Below are 15,462 nucleotides of genomic sequence, written 5' to 3' on the forward strand. Positions count from 1 at the left end.
AAAGTTGTTTTAAATATTCACATGCTTAAAGGCAATACAATGCTAACACCTATCAGGTAACTATTAGAGAAGCAGTCATTACGGATGCTGTGAAGGAGAAGCGAGGAGAGGTTTATATAGCAGTTCTCAAGCGAATGTATTGGGAGGATTTAAACCCTTTTCTTACTATATTGTACTTTGAAAGGTGTTGCAGGGAGTTAAGGTAATGTTGACGCCTTCTGAAAGGAAATTTGAAGTAAGTAGCAGAGGAAGAATTTGCACTCAATCCCAGAAAGTCATAAAAATCTGTTTTAAAAGTAAACAGTTACTCTACGGTTTTTGTATTTATTTAGCACAATAGCATTTCCAAGAATAAATCTCAACTCTTACTCTGATTACTTCAGAAATGTTGTAATGCACAGACAGATTGCTTCTGACTGGTTCCTGCCTTTTTTGTATCTATTATTCTTTTGTGGCTTGGCATTTGATATAAAATAGATGTTGTATTTCCAGTATATTACCTAATTCTGTTTTCATCTTGAACAAAAATAATTGCCTGTTATGAAGTATAGGGCGTCTATACCATTGTGTTGACTGATTGGAAATGGTAATGCTTCTTTTATTAAAAATCAAAACAAACAAAAACACCTCCACCACCAGCAACACCACCAAAACCCTACCCACCCACAAATACAGAGAAACTATTGAATGCCCCGGAGGTAGTTGATTATGTGAAGCTGAACGTTCTCTTGTAGATCTATTAATAATACAAGAGTTCAGTTGTATCTGAACCATGCTTGTGGACTAACAATGAGCTTCTTATGAATTACAGGTAAGGCGAAATGGCTGTCTGAGCTGTGGCTGTTTAAGCCTAAGGGTAGGCTTAGTGGTGCTTATTGGAAATTGTGTTTTCAAATCGGAAATTTGAAGTGAGTAAAATAACATCTAGTGCATTAGATGTATTTCTGAGCTTGTTTTGATCTGTGATTAGGAAAAATGAGATCTTTTTTTTTTTTAAATCGTTTTGTCACAAGAATGTTATTTTCTTATTTGAAAAACCTAAGGCACATGGCATTTTCTGCTTCAGCCCTGTGCTGAAATGAATCATTTGATAAGGTCCTGATCCCAAGCACTCTGATGCGACAGGGAGGATCCCATTAGTGTCAGCAGGAATTAAGCGAGTCTTTACACGGGCAGCACGTGTTTGTGTGTGTGCTTCAGCTCCCCCCTTATAGGCTGAGGGGACATCCCTCCTGGCTGTGCCTGGACCTGCAGGTATGGTCTTTCTCGGTAGCCAGTAAGAGTGTGGACAGTGAAATTTTATGTTACTGTGTGGCCCCCCAAGGTACAGCTGGAAAACATGTTTGTACCTTAACATAAAAGGTTCCTCAGTGTGCACGTAGATGTAGGACAGCTATAAAAACTCATGTTGTAAATGTTTTTATAAATACATTAACACTAAAAGGAGGACTAAGGAGAATCTCCATCCTTTACTGGATGGGGGGGGAAACTTAGTGACGAGAGATGAGGAAAAGGATGAGGTGCTTAATGCCTTCTTTGCCTCAGTCTTTAGTGGCAAGACTAGTTGTTAACTGGATACCCAGTACCCTGAGCTGGTGGAAGGGGATGGGGAGCAGGATCTGGCCCTCACAATTCACGAGGAAGTGGTTGGTGACTTGCTACAGCACTTAGATGTACGCAAGGCGATGGGGCCTGATGGGATCTCCCTGAGGGTGCTGAGGGAACTGGCAGAGGAGCTGGCCAAGCCGCTTTCCATCATTTATCAGCAGTCCTGGCTATCAGGGGAGGTCCCAGTCGACTGGCGGCTAGCAAATGTGATGCCCATCTACAAGAAGGGCCGGAGGGTAGACCCGGGGAACTATAGGCCTGTTAGTTTGACCTCAGTGCCAGGGAAGCTCATGGAGCAGATTATCGTGAGTGTCATCACGCGGCACTTGCAGGGCAACCAGGCGATCAGGCCCAGTCAGCATGGGTTTATGAAAGGCAGGTCCTGCTTGACGAACCTGATCTCCTTCTATGACCAAGTGACACGCTTGGTGGATGAGGGGAAGGCTGTGGATGTGGTCTACCTTGACTTCAGTAAGGCTTTTGACACCGTTTCCCACAGCATTCTCCTCGAGAAACTGGCTGCTCTTGGCTTGGACTGGCGTATGCTTCGTTGGGTTAGAAACTGGCTGGGTAGCTGGGCCCAAAGAGTCGTGGTGAATGGAGTCAAATCCAGTTGGAATCCGGTCACTAGTGGAGTCCCCCAGGGCTCAGTACTAGGGCCAGTCCTCTTTAATATCTTTATCGATGACCTGGATGAGGGGATCGAGTGCACCCTCAGTAAGTTTGCAGATGACACCAAGTTAGGTGCGTGTGTCGATCTGCTCGAAGGAAGGAAGGCTCTGCAGGAGGATCTGGATAGGCTGGACTGATGGGCTGAGGCCAGCTGTATGAGGTTCAACAAGGCCAAGTGCTGGGTCCTGCACCTGGGGCACAACAACCCCAAGCAGAGCTACAGGCTGGGAGATGAGTGGCTGGAAAGCTGCCTGGCAGAGAAGGACCTGGGAGTACTGGTTGATAGTCGGCTGAATATGAGCCAGCAGTGTGCTCAGGTGGCCAAGAAGGCCAACAGCATCCTGGCTTGCATAAGAAGCAGTGTGGCCAGCAGGTCTAGGGAAGTGATTGTCCCCCTGTACTCAGCTCTGGTGAGGCCGCACCTCGAGTACTGTGTTCAGTTTTGGGCCCCTCGCTACAAGAAGGACATGGAGGTGCTTGAGCGAGTCCAGAGAAGGGCAACGAAGCTGGTGAGGGGTCTGGAGAACAAGTCTTACGAGGAGCGGCTGAGGGAGCTGGGGTTGTTTAGCCTGGAGAAGAGGAGGCTCAGGGGCGACCTTATCGCTCTCTATAGGTACCTTAAAGAAGGCTGTAACGAGGTGGGGATTGGTCTATTCTCTCAAGTGCCTGGTTACAGGACGAGGCGGAATGGGCTAAAGTTGTGCCAGGGGAGGTTTAGGTTGGATGTTAGGAAGAACTTCTTTACTGAAAGGGTTGTTAGGCATTGGAATGGGCTGCCCAGGGAAGTGGTTGAGTCACCACCCCTGGAGGTCTTTAAAAGATGTTTAGATGTAGCCCTTAGTGATATGGTTTAGTGGAGGACTTGTTAGTGTTAGGTCAGAGGTTGGACTAGGTGATCTTGGAGGTCTCTTCCAACCTAGATGGTTCTGTGATTCTGTGCTTAGTTATTGGCCATTAAATTTAGACACTGTGCAGAGTTACACTTTTTAGCATTCAGGAATTGTTTATTTTTCAGGAATTGTTTTTCTGGTGTCATATGCCTAGATCACATTATTTCTGTTGCCTGGTCTTATGACACCTTATGACACCTTTTAACACCATCTGCAGCAATCTGATCCCCAGGAATTTTGTTGCCTATTGTGTCATGCCTTCCGAATTAAATCGTGCCAGTTGCATGTAGGTAGCAGCACGTACTGTCCTGGGGACTGACAAGAATTTCCAGTAGTCTTGTCTGGTTTGAAACAAAACAAAGCACAAATAACTATGCAAAAACAAAATTAAAAAAACATACATTTCTTAGCATGTTCATAGCTGGATATTGATTAAAATGTGGGGTCAGCAGGCACACGCATCATATATGACTTGGCCAATGTGCTCTGTAAGTCTTTGTAAGCTTTTCTGAGGGTGCTGTTTGAGTGTGAAACCCAGTGTCTGGCATCTGCTGGGAGCAGGAAACCCTCTATGCTGTCTGGCATGCCCAAAAGGACAAGTGGGAGGGACTCTTTCAAGAGAAATAGAATCTCAGGTTCTGGTGAGCTTTGAAAGGCTGATGACATGACATATGATGGGAAGGATTTAATTTTCTGACCCTTTTTCCTCAAAGTTCCTTGATGGATCTATGGCTGTATTCCCTGATCGTTTAATTACCATGCCTTTTCGTCTGCAAAATGATCTATCATAGAACCATAGAATATCCCGAGTTGGAAGGGACCCATAAAGATCATCAAGTCCAACTCCTGTCACTGCACAGGTCTGCCCAAAAGTTTAGACCATGTGACTAAGTGCACAGTCCAATCTCTTCTTAAATTCAGACAGGCTTGGTGCAGTGACTACTTCACTGGGGAGCCTGTTCCAGTGTGCAGCCACCCTCTTGGTGAAGAACCTCTTCCAGATGTCCAGCCTAAACTTCCCCTGCCTCAGCTTGACACCGTTCCCGTGGGTCCTGTCACTGGTGATAATGGAGAATAGGTCACCTGCCTCTCCACTCCCCCTCGCGAGGAAGTTGTAGACCGCGATGAGGCCCCCCCTCAGCCTCCTCTTCTCCAGGCTGAACAGGCCCAGTGACCTCAGCCGCTCCTCATACGTCTTCCCCTCTAGGCCCTTCACCATCTTCGTCGCCCTCCTCTGGACACTCTCCAACAGTTTTATACCCTCTTTGTACTGTGGTGCCCAGAACTGCACACAGTACTTGAGATGAGGCCGCACCGGCGTGGAGTAGAGCGGGACAGTCACTTCCCTTGACCGACTAGCGATGCTGTGCTTGATGCACCCCAGGATGCGGTTGGCCCTCCTGGCTGCGAGGGCACACTGCTGGCTCATGTTCAACTTGCTGTCAACCACAACCCCCAGATCCCTCTCTGCGGGGCTGCTCTCCAGTGTCTCGTTGCCCAGTCTGTACCTATAGCCAGGGTTGCCCCATCCTAGGTGCAGGACCCGGCACTTGCTCTCGTTAAACTTCATGTGGTTGGTGATCACCCAGCTCTCCAATCTGTCCAGATCTCTCTGGAAGGCCTTTCCACCCTCATCCGAGTCCACAACTCCTCCAAGTTTGGTGTCGTCGGCAAATTTGCTCAAAACACCTTCTAGTCCTACATCCAAATCATTTGTAAAAACATTGAAGAGGACTGGCCCTAAAATGGAGCCTTGAGGGACCCCACTAGTGACCATCCGCCAGCCAGATGTGGCCCCATTGAGCACAACCCTTTGAGCCCTGCCTGTCAGCCAATTGCTCACCCATTGCATGATGTTTTTGTTTAGCTGTATGCTGGACATTTTGTCCAGTAGGATCCTATGGGAAACCATGTCAAAAGCTTTGCTGAAGTCCAAAAAGATCACATCAGCTGGTTTCCCTTGATCGACTAGATGGGTGATCTTATCATAAAAGGAAATCAAATTTGTTAGGCAGGACCTACCCTTCATGAACCCATATTGGCTGGGACCAATGACTGCATTGTCCCCCAAGTGCGCTTCAGTAACTTCAAGGATCATCCACTCCATATTTTTACCAGGCACTGACGTGAGACTGACAGGCCTGTAATTGCTAGGGTCTTTTTTCTTACCTTTCTTGAAAATTGGCACAACATTTGCCAGCTTCCAGTCTACCGGGATCTCTCCAGATTCCCAAGATTGTTGGAAAATAATTGAGAGAGGTCCTGCGATGACGTCAGCCAGCTCTTTAAGCACCCTAGGATGAATCCCATACGGACCCATGGACTTATATGGATCCAGGTGGAGCAGCAATTCCCGCACACGTTCAGGGTCAGTTGGGAGTTTGTCATTCCCACCATCATGGTCCTCCAGCTCAGGGTACCCTGGGTCCCGAAGCCCATCATCATTGTTGAAGACAGAGGCGAAGGCGTTAAACGTCTCTGCTTTGCCTATGTCATTGTCTGTGAGGAGACCCTCCCCATCTAGTAGCGGACCTATGTTTTCTTTGGTTCTCATTTTTCTGTTCACATATCTAAAAAAAACCTTTTTTATTGTCTCCCATAGACATGGCCACCTTCAACTCTAGTTGGGCTTCGGCCACTCGAATTTTCTCCCTACAAACACGAACAGCATCCCTGTATTCCTGTCCATCTACTAAATGTGCTATTAACACATTATTAACAGCCTATTGATTTGCTTTTGTGCAGCCTGTGCTCCCTGCACATCTGCTGGTCAGAGCTGAACTCGGGTAGATCAGCACCAGCTTCCCTGGTGTTAATGTCCAGTGCTCCCCAAGTCACAAGGACGATTCCAGGCTGAGCATGTCTCTTGACATAGATAACTGCACGCATGCAGCCTCTGGCTGCCCTTGGGTTTTCTTCAGGACCTGAGATAAGCTACATCCCAGAAGCAGCTCTGAAATCCACAACAAAGAAAGCAAATATTAAAACTTCATCTTCTGTGGTCATACAGCACTTCAGGTTTGAAACTGCTTGTCCTTACTTGTGCAAAACCTTCCTCCCTATTTATTGCAAAGTATGTATTTGATGGTTTGCTTTGAAGGTTGGTGTGTTAGTTTTTTTTCCCTTGCATCAGAACGATCCACTTGCATGTCCTAACACTCAAATACCACAGGTATGCTCCTGCACTCTTAGTGCCCTCTGCAAGGTCTTTTATTAGCGTTTCCTTCAGGAACTGTATCTCAAAGATAAGTTATTAAGGAAGGTGGATAGTTACAGTGATGATCGGCACTGTAAATTTCGACCCACTGCAGTACAGATCAGCTTTGCTAAGCCAGCACTTTGGGTGCTCATTTTCTAGAAAATGCTAGAAAGGTAAGTAATATGTTTCATAAAGTCATTTTGATGGAAAGCTGTTGGCTTGAGTGTATGTCGTGTGTCCCTGTGCCCAGAATTGATGGTGACATCTGGTCAGCTCCAGTGCATAGCCACTTCCAGCTCAGTGTTAGGCTGGATGCACAATTACAAAACTAATGCTTCCTGCAGTAAAGCAATTTTTTTCTTTGCTGATAGGAAGAAATATTAGAACATACATAAGTGTGCTTGAGAGTAGCATATTTTATAATTGAAGTTTTATTTTTGTTCTGGACAAGATGCAACATCTGATGAGATGTTAGCTACCTGGTTATCTATGTTGGTTTGTGACCAAGGAGAAGCAGATTTAAAATAATTATATTTGTTGGTATCTTCAAAAATAGCCCACTTTCTGTTTCCTACAGTCAGTACGAGTGGAAACTTTTGAATTTCCAGGGAGTTTTTACTGGTGATCACAAACCAGTGACTCACTGTTGTGACAGCTGAGTTCAAAACCTTCGCCATGTCCGATAGGGATGCTAATTTGCAGTTAACTGGTGCAGTCTGCATTGTGGTAGCACAGGAGGTTTGTTTCAAATGATTTTTGCTTTCTCAACTGCAGTTGGTATTGTTGATGTGTATTGGCATCTTGCAGGCTGTTAGGAAAGGCTTTGAGTGAAGTGTTGTCCTTGAAGGATTGACCCAGTTCTCAGCCAATCTGACAGTGGTGCGCCTCAGCAGCAGGGTGGTGGTGTCACTGGGCTGGTTGTGGTGGCTGGAACAGCTACTGGTACTTCTGGTGGTGTTTGGGACTTCTGGAAATGCTTCCTGGTTTGTGCAGGTGTTTGTTAAATATAGTACAGAAAAGTGGAAAAAAAAATGACTTGGGTTAATTTGTAATAATAGGACTACATTAAGCCACTTAAAAATGTTGGACTGGATGGAACTTGGCTTTCATAATAAATGTTCAGCTTCTGGGTTCTAGAAGCATTATTTTATAAAATGTTTTTCAATAATATTGCTGCATTGTCTAATGCCTGGGTATTCTTGAGCAGTTCCAGCATCCTTCCTGAGTTTTTGATGTTGGCAGCTGTGAGATTTGTTTGTATTTTAATCGGAGGTTTGTGTATACATTACAGCGCGGGTAGGAGTGTTAGAGAAGTTACGACAACATCCTCCGCTTGTTCGGGCTGCTGCTGCTATTTAGGAAACACAGCTAAAGCTCATTGCTCGAGAACCTGATGGAAGGGTGGTTGCCTACATAAGTCTGACTTTTTTTTATTTTTACTTTTTAAAAATATTGAGCTACTCTAATTACATCATAGGGACAAAGCAAATGAGTGGTAGTAGTCATTAGTCTGACTGTAATCATGTGGTCATGTCATTTATTAGATAAAGGATAAAAAAAAAAAGTGGCCTGAAACTTCATAGGAAACAGCCAACCTGTAATGTCAGTAGGAGACTTCATTCCTGTGTTCTAAAATAAGGGCATTGCAGTTTTGGCAGGCCGTGAAGTCCAATTGGTATGCAGGTATTTGTTTCTAGTGATTTCCCTCTTAATTGTGCTTAGCAATAACCTGCAGCAGAGGCTGACTGACAGGGAATTTGGCACGAGTGGAGGCTTGACACGGAGGCAGTGGAATTTTCTAACCAGAAAGCTGCATTGCATCTTGCTTTTGGGGAAGGTCACCCTGTGAAGTTACCTCCACATTGGAGGGGTGTTTCCATTAACGGAAAACAAGCCAAACAACCACCAACCAGTATGGGTGTTTTATTTTTAGTTTTCTTTTATGTCACTGCTTTTCACTTAGGCTGTGTATACCTATTTCCAGTCAGATTATTTACTAGGTTAAACCAAAGTTTTTTGTACTGTTCTTGGGATATTAAGAAACAGGAGGTGTGTACAGGCAATGATGTATGAGATTAAGCTGCTCTCTGAGTTGGGCACCTGGCTGTCAGGGTTTTGCTTTGTGGAGTGGGGTAGAGGGGTGGCACATGGACAGACACGACAGACCCTCTTTCTTCAAATTCCTCTTCATACAAAAAAAACCAACATAAATTAAAAGTGTAATGCAGCACCTCGTAGGTGAATCTGATTTTACCGTTCTCTGGGGCCAGATTCTGTGAGATGCTTCTGCAAAATGCTTCTTTTGCCTCTGTGCTGTACTTTTTATAATTACCTAATTGTCAGCTGAAGTCTAAAGCTAAATGTTTTAATGAGGATATATGTCACTCCACGTCCTATTCTGTAGCGTGCCTTTTCCAGCCTCGTACTTCAGGGTGAGCACTTGACTCTGCCCCTTCCTTGGAAATGGAAGCTTTACGGAGCACGAACAAATACTCTGTAAAATTAAAAGAAATACATACTCTTCTTGTTGTGTAATTGTTCATCCTCTAATGAAAATTAACGTTCATTCAAGTTAATAGCATTTTGAAGTGTACCTACATGCAAGTTTTGAATAGTTAGCGCACTTTTGATCTGACTACATTACTTGCTCATGTGCATTTCTTTGTTTTCCCTGAATACATCCCAAAGCGTTGGATACTTGCTTGCAGCAAGAAAAAGGAGATTGTACTGGATTCAAGAAATAATGCAGAAAAGTGCTGTAACAAATTCAGGAGTCTAGGTAGAGATTTTGCTACCTTTCACCTTTAGGAAATGTATGCCAGACTACAGACTTTACTTGGGATGTCTGGAGGAAACAGGTTGGTGGTGGGTCACTGCCTTCAAGGCACTCGGAAGGGCTTTGGGTGGTAGGAGGCTATAAAACAACCTCTTCTTGCCATTGTAGAAAAATCAGATGTTGAAAGATGATATATTCTGGAGAAGGACAGAAAAAAGAACAGATGGGCCTTATATTGTAGCAGATGAAAAATCATAAATATGTAACTGGGGAAAAAACAAACAAAAACAACAAAGTAAAACTGGATCCTGGATGCTCAAGGGAGAGAGGGTTTTTTGAAGCCCAAAATGCATCCATAGATAGTGCAAAATAATGAAGAGTGTCTTTTTTTTCTCTATTTTTATTTTTATTTTTATTTTATTTTTTTTTTACATTATACATTCTATTTCTATAGAACCAGAAAAGGCTTACTTTTCTGAAAGATAGGAAAAATGTGCATCTGATCAGCTCAAAAATCATGTGTCACCTACAGCTTGAATGTTTACTAGGATGATGCTCAGGGGTGTGTGTGCGTGTTCTGCCCATAATATTTTCAGCATACAGTAAGTCGTGAATTTTACTCTGCATTAATTGTAAGTAATTATATGTCTATAAAGTGCTCAACTTTTAAATCGTCTTCACAAAGAGTAAGCCAAGGAATCAGTTATCGCACTTCTTGTATTGTACCCTAGAAGAAAGATGAAAATGGTAACAGACAGTGTAAGTACCTTTGTTGGGATGGACTGTGATTTAAAGCTACATATATGGAGAAGTTGAGACATGAGAATTTGAAACATAGCTCTGCTGAAAGGTTTGTTTTTGTTCAAACATATATATATCTGATACGGATTAAATTACATTTTTGTTATACGTTGAGAAACAAAATTCAAAACCCAACCAGAATTATTTTTTAAGTGTGGATCTCACAGTAATTTACAGTGATACTTGGATGCAATGCGCTATGATTTCTTCGATTTTGTTGCCTTTTGTCTCTTAGCATAATCAATTGCTTACTGAAGATGCGTGTTCTGATTTAAATCCTCCAAGGTCATTTTGAAAACAGCACAGAAAACAAAATGCCTTAAAAGTTCCCCACCATGAAGTGTAGCAAATTTAGGCCTCCTGATGAGATTGTCTTAACTTCTGTTTATATTTTTGGTGCCATGTGCACTGGGATTTCTTGCCTGTATTTATAAACACTGATTTCAATCTTCTTCCGTTTCCTGGTGCTGTAGTACCTACGCCCTGGGGTGGATTTATATAGAATTGTGCTGCATTCCACAACGGGCCTCTGCTGAGCCAGAATTAGTGCAGCCTTTAGTAAAATCTTTTGTTCTCTTAGGCCTAGAATGCGACTTGGTGTTAGAAATTAGTGTTGAAACACAGACAGAATTTTCCAATTTGTTGCATTTGGTTTCATTGTGGACCTTTTCCCATGGTAATATGAAGAAAGGATGAGGAGCATGTGTGTATTTAAAAAAAAAAAAAAGATAAAACCTCAAGATTTGAATATTTCTTTTTTAGTTTCATCTCTAGTGGTTAAATCTGCTGCTGTGTGCTGTCTGGTGCAGGAGACTTCTCTCAGATGGATTCTCTCTAATAACCACACAAACTGGGGATGGGGACTGGGCTGCTGAGAGAGGTGTGCCTGTCAGTAGGAGGGCTGAGCAGACTGAAATCCCACACAGTTTTCTGCCGATTGCTTCAAAACTTACCTGAAGACCCCCACTCTTTGAGCTTCCTTTATGCCTGGGTCCTAGAGGCTTTTTTCCGCAATGATGTGTTAGAGCCGATGACAACAGTGTAAAAATGCGCAGCGAGAGTGCTCTTAGCAGTGGCCCAATTCTTTGCAGAATGGAGATGAATGAAAATTGCAGAGCCTGGAGAAATCCTCTGATGCATGTCACTATTTTAAGCTCTACTTATTAAAAACTTGTGCATACTTAATAATAAAATTATTAATTCATAATTGGCCTCATCTTTATATAGCACTCTTTGTATTATTGTCTTTTCATTAATTGTTCGTTTAGATTTGGGAGGTTTTCTGTTTCATTTAGTGCAGAAAGTGAGCAAAGCATCACTAATCCTGCAAGACCAGAAACTACTGAACTAAATAATGTATTATAATGTGTATTCACAAGGGGAGAAAGCACGATAGCTTTCATATTTCCAACTTCCTAATGGTCTGCGTTCTAGCTCAAGTAATTTTTTTGAACCGAGCACAGACCAGACCTGGACAAATGCATACTGGGTTATACCTGCAGGTGATGGTGGTTTATGGGGTTACTGCAGGAGTATCATTTTGTCATTGTGGAATGCCTTAGGGCTCTGAACTATTTTTTGCTTCTCTGGAGTGTGATTATGAACTGTGAACTGTAAATCAGTAAACTGTTAAATAGGGAAAACTTTTTTTCTGTCCCCATCACTTTTCCCTTCCAGTCCTCTCTTTGAAGGCTGTGCTTTCAGCTGCTCCCAGGTAGGCTGTGTTTCTGCAGAGCTGTGGTCCTCACCTCTGCCAGCATCAGCAATCAGCATCAGCAATTGCTCTGCAGTTGTTCAGCATTAAGCAGACAGAGGCTCAGCATGGCACAGAGAATGACTGAGTGTCCTGCTGTTGTCCATGCTACAGCATAATAAATGCAGGCATCTTCAGTTAATAACCTTTCATTAGAAGTTAATCTGTCTGACTTGCACAGTTGTGGAATAGCCTTTGTCCAATTGAGAGTAACTAGACCAATCTGACTTATTTTTAGTAAAACTTTGAAGTACTATACATATTGAATTAACCAGCTGAAATGTTTGCTTAAAACTGTTTAAGTAGTGCTTTCAGTAAGATAGTAAGGCAGTTGGTGCATAATAATTCTGTTGTAGCATTCAAGCATGAAATTCTGAGCTAATATGTTCCTGGGGAGAATATATTTTTTGAGTTGGGTATGAAACTGCAATTTGTATTTCTATAAAACAATTTGTTAGATCTATAAATGTTTGCATGCCACTATTTTCTGCCTCGTAAAAGACAACCTGAAAATTGCTGTTAGGTTGTCTTTTTATTTATAGAACTGGTTTGTTTTATAAACTCGGCGTGTTTTGAATATTAAAAGCTATGCATTCTGTAAGGATAAGAGGGCAAGATCATCAGCACCTTGGTGAACCTCCCCACTGACTTTCTCGTTGCAGCAGCAGATGAGCATCAGTGCATAACACGGACAAACAGGATGCAGACAGACACCTTCCTTACTGGAGGCTCTTTTCCACAGGTTATAAGGAAACAGTTTAACGGAGTGTAGGACTGGTAAGTTGACTGGAGGAGAAAATCTTTAGGGCTTTCCATCCGCAAAGATTACGTTCACAGCTGTTCAGTTCTCTGCAGTATTTGTAACTTGATACACTGAGCGTAACCAGTATTGCACTTTAGCAGCATTAGTTACTGTGGTAGTGCTCTATAATCTGCTGTAAAAAGAACACGTATGTGGTGGAATTGTTCGCTTTTAGCTACAAGTTGCTATGTGTCTTGAAGTGCTGTGAAAACAGGTAATCAAAAAAGCTGATTAAAAAATTCCGTTGAGTCTAGGGGTACTGTTATGCGAAAGACGTTACAATTGAAAAGGTTTTGGTATTGGCACCTGCTCCTTAAGGACATACAGCTGCACAGTCAGCAAGCAAAGGACACTGCCTTTGTGTGGCATGGCTAACAGTTCTCCTACTGTTAGTCTCAGGAGATCTTCAGTAGTTGATTCCTGTGTTTTCAGGCAAAAAGTTCCATGAAACTGTAGGCAAACAGAAGTGTTTGAACTGTGTTTCAGCCAAAGAGTGTCCTAAAATCTTTATGAAATGTAGCCCTTTTTGGGGAGAGTAAAACTGGGAGAATGCTTTTCATTCAAATACCAGAAGGGTAAAAGGGACAGGAGAACAGAAATTTAAATGTATGTTGATGGGCAGTTTAAATTCATTGCAGCAACATTTGCCAGTTTCCTTGAAACAGTTGTTTCCTCTTTTCTTGCTCTGCTGATTGTGTCCATAGTTTATCTGCAGGACTCACGTACATGAAGCGTTTGTTTGGTTTTAATTTTTCTTCACTCTTTAAGGGGACCAACTGAGTCTCCTTCAGATGTCTCCCGCTCCACACACTGATCAGTGTACCAAGCTGGAACTTCTCGAACATGACGAACCAGGGATATTATTTTTCCATAGACAGTCTTTCTATATTCTATTTTCAGTCTGCTAGCATGTTTCACTAATGGAATTCTTGAATTTGAAGTCAGTGAACATGTTTTATGCACAGAAATGCCATTTTTCAAGCTGATAATATCCCCTTTGTAACAAAAATGAATAAACGACATGATGAACTGAAGGGGTGTGCCACTTCAAAAAGGACAAAGCATTCCTGTGTTTCCTGATAGCATGGGAATCTCTGAGTGTGAAAAGTCAACCTGTTTTGTGGTGGCTTGGTACCATTTCCGTGAACGAAATCTGCTTTATGTGGCAGACAGCTGAGCTTATACGGGCATGACAAGGGGAATGATTGTTTTGGATTTGCATGGGTGGAACCGATAATATTAATTCGAATTTGTTTTATATTTCAGGGATTTCCATCAGTTTAGAATGGATTTCAAGCTTAAAAGTGAATTAAAACATTTATCTAAAATTGCATTTTGCATAGTATATATCCTATGTTTTAATAACTGCCAAGCCAATACTTACATCAGGCTCTTGGAAGTACAGCTAAAATACAGCTGCCCTTTATGGGTGTGACACTTGGAATGAAGCTGCAGAACTACTCTGATACTCAGTAGCAAATAATTGTGCTACTTCTCTCTCTGTCAAGCACATTGCTTTATAAATGGCTTTTTTTTTGAATTGTCTGGCAATTTTCCTTTCTTTTTCAAAGCAACACAGTTTTTCTTTGCTGCTTGTCAGGCCTTTTGGCATTTTATACTTTCTTCTGGGCAGACAAATGCTGACTTGTTCTTTTCTGTAAAAGTTTAGTGTTTTGGTCTTTACTATGCCTTGTGGTGGAAAAAATAGCCTTGGAAGAACGAATATGGATTGGGAACTCTGGGCTGGTACTGATAGTGCTCCAGAAGTCCTAAAGACAGGAGGGAGTTAAACAGGCGTCCAGTTTTTCGTGGAATTAAGTTCTCACAAGCTTTCACATACGTAAGAATGAGTATTTTATTCAGAGAATAATTATGTTCACATTTCCTCATCCTGTGGCAAAGTACCTTCTCACAGAGACTATAAAGTCGTTCTGCTGTAGACTTTTAAAGGGGGCTGTATTTGGGGTGGATTGTGTGACCTGATGTCAGACAGCTAAACTGAGAGCAACTGCATCAGTACTTGAAGGGAAATTGTTCAGGACAACCGATCAACAGCAGCTAGCGATGGATAGATCAGTGTCATGAATACGGAAGATCAAATTGGTGGCAGTGGGGATTCTGAGTTTAAATTTCCCTAGAGTAATATTGTAGGGCAAATTACCCAAGGGCATAGCTTGGTAATATGCTGGGTTTGATAGCTACATGTCTGTACCTCCAATCGCCTAATTTTTGACTGGCAACTCTTTGAGGGATTGTGCTACAGACAAGATTACTGAAAGAAATGAACTTGGTTAAAATGGCTTCCACTCCAGGAGGAGGTTGAGGGGCTGCGTAATGCCTTCTGAACATAACCTCTTGGCTGTGTGACTGTACTAACATTTCCAGTCATGTTTTATTGTTTTTTATGTAAATAGTCTAGAGGAAAGGAGTATATCAGGTACTTTTTACTTAAATATGTGTGCAGCTTTTGTATTGCTACCTCAGGTGAAAGGCAGGGATGAGTTTTAGGCCCTGGATATCCTCTTGTGTATCCGTGGAGCAAGACAAAGACACATCTGCAGACCAGCTGGAGGTCACAGCCTGGCAACCACAGCAGAAAGGATTGTATGAATTCTTCATAATATCCTCAGTGTAAATTCATACAGGTTTTCTGAGCCTTCTTTACTGAATGCTGTGCTTGGCCAGGCTGAGTTAGCTTCAACTGTTTTAGGGTCCCCTTAGCTGTGGGGACAGCAGCGCAGAGAGCGTGTCAGTAAGCACACCCCAAAAACAGTGTAACGGCACGTATGCTGCCAAGAGCTAAGATTGCAGCTTTTTACTTGGAGAAAGACTTAATTTAAGAAACTGTTGAAAACTGTTTTATTCTTTTTTTGAAAAATGACCGTTTTACAGGACTGTAGCATCACCGTCATGGCTGTTTGGGAGTACTCCTCTGGTACTAAGATTCAAGTCTTGTCTTGG

At 42.6% G+C, this 15,462-nt stretch overlaps 1 protein-coding gene across 8 annotated transcripts in view; it reads left to right on the top strand.

Annotated features, from left to right (window-relative positions):
* Positions 1–15,462, top strand: part of HECW2 (HECT, C2 and WW domain containing E3 ubiquitin protein ligase 2) — a 187,963-nt gene that overhangs the window by 47,651 nt on the left and 124,850 nt on the right. The window contains exon 1 of one of the 8 annotated variants that reach the window (XM_080599871.1): positions 12,359–12,476. The exons of the other annotated variants lie outside the window; for them this stretch is intronic. The gene's annotated coding sequence lies outside the window, so the exon portion shown is untranslated. Of the gene's footprint in view, positions 1–12,358; positions 12,477–15,462 lie in introns of those variants that run through there. 8 annotated transcript variants of the gene reach the window in all.

This window comes from Anser brachyrhynchus (assembly GCF_964034855.1).
Source record: "Anser brachyrhynchus genome assembly, chromosome: 7".
Lineage (NCBI taxonomy): Eukaryota > Metazoa > Chordata > Aves > Anseriformes > Anatidae > Anser > Anser brachyrhynchus.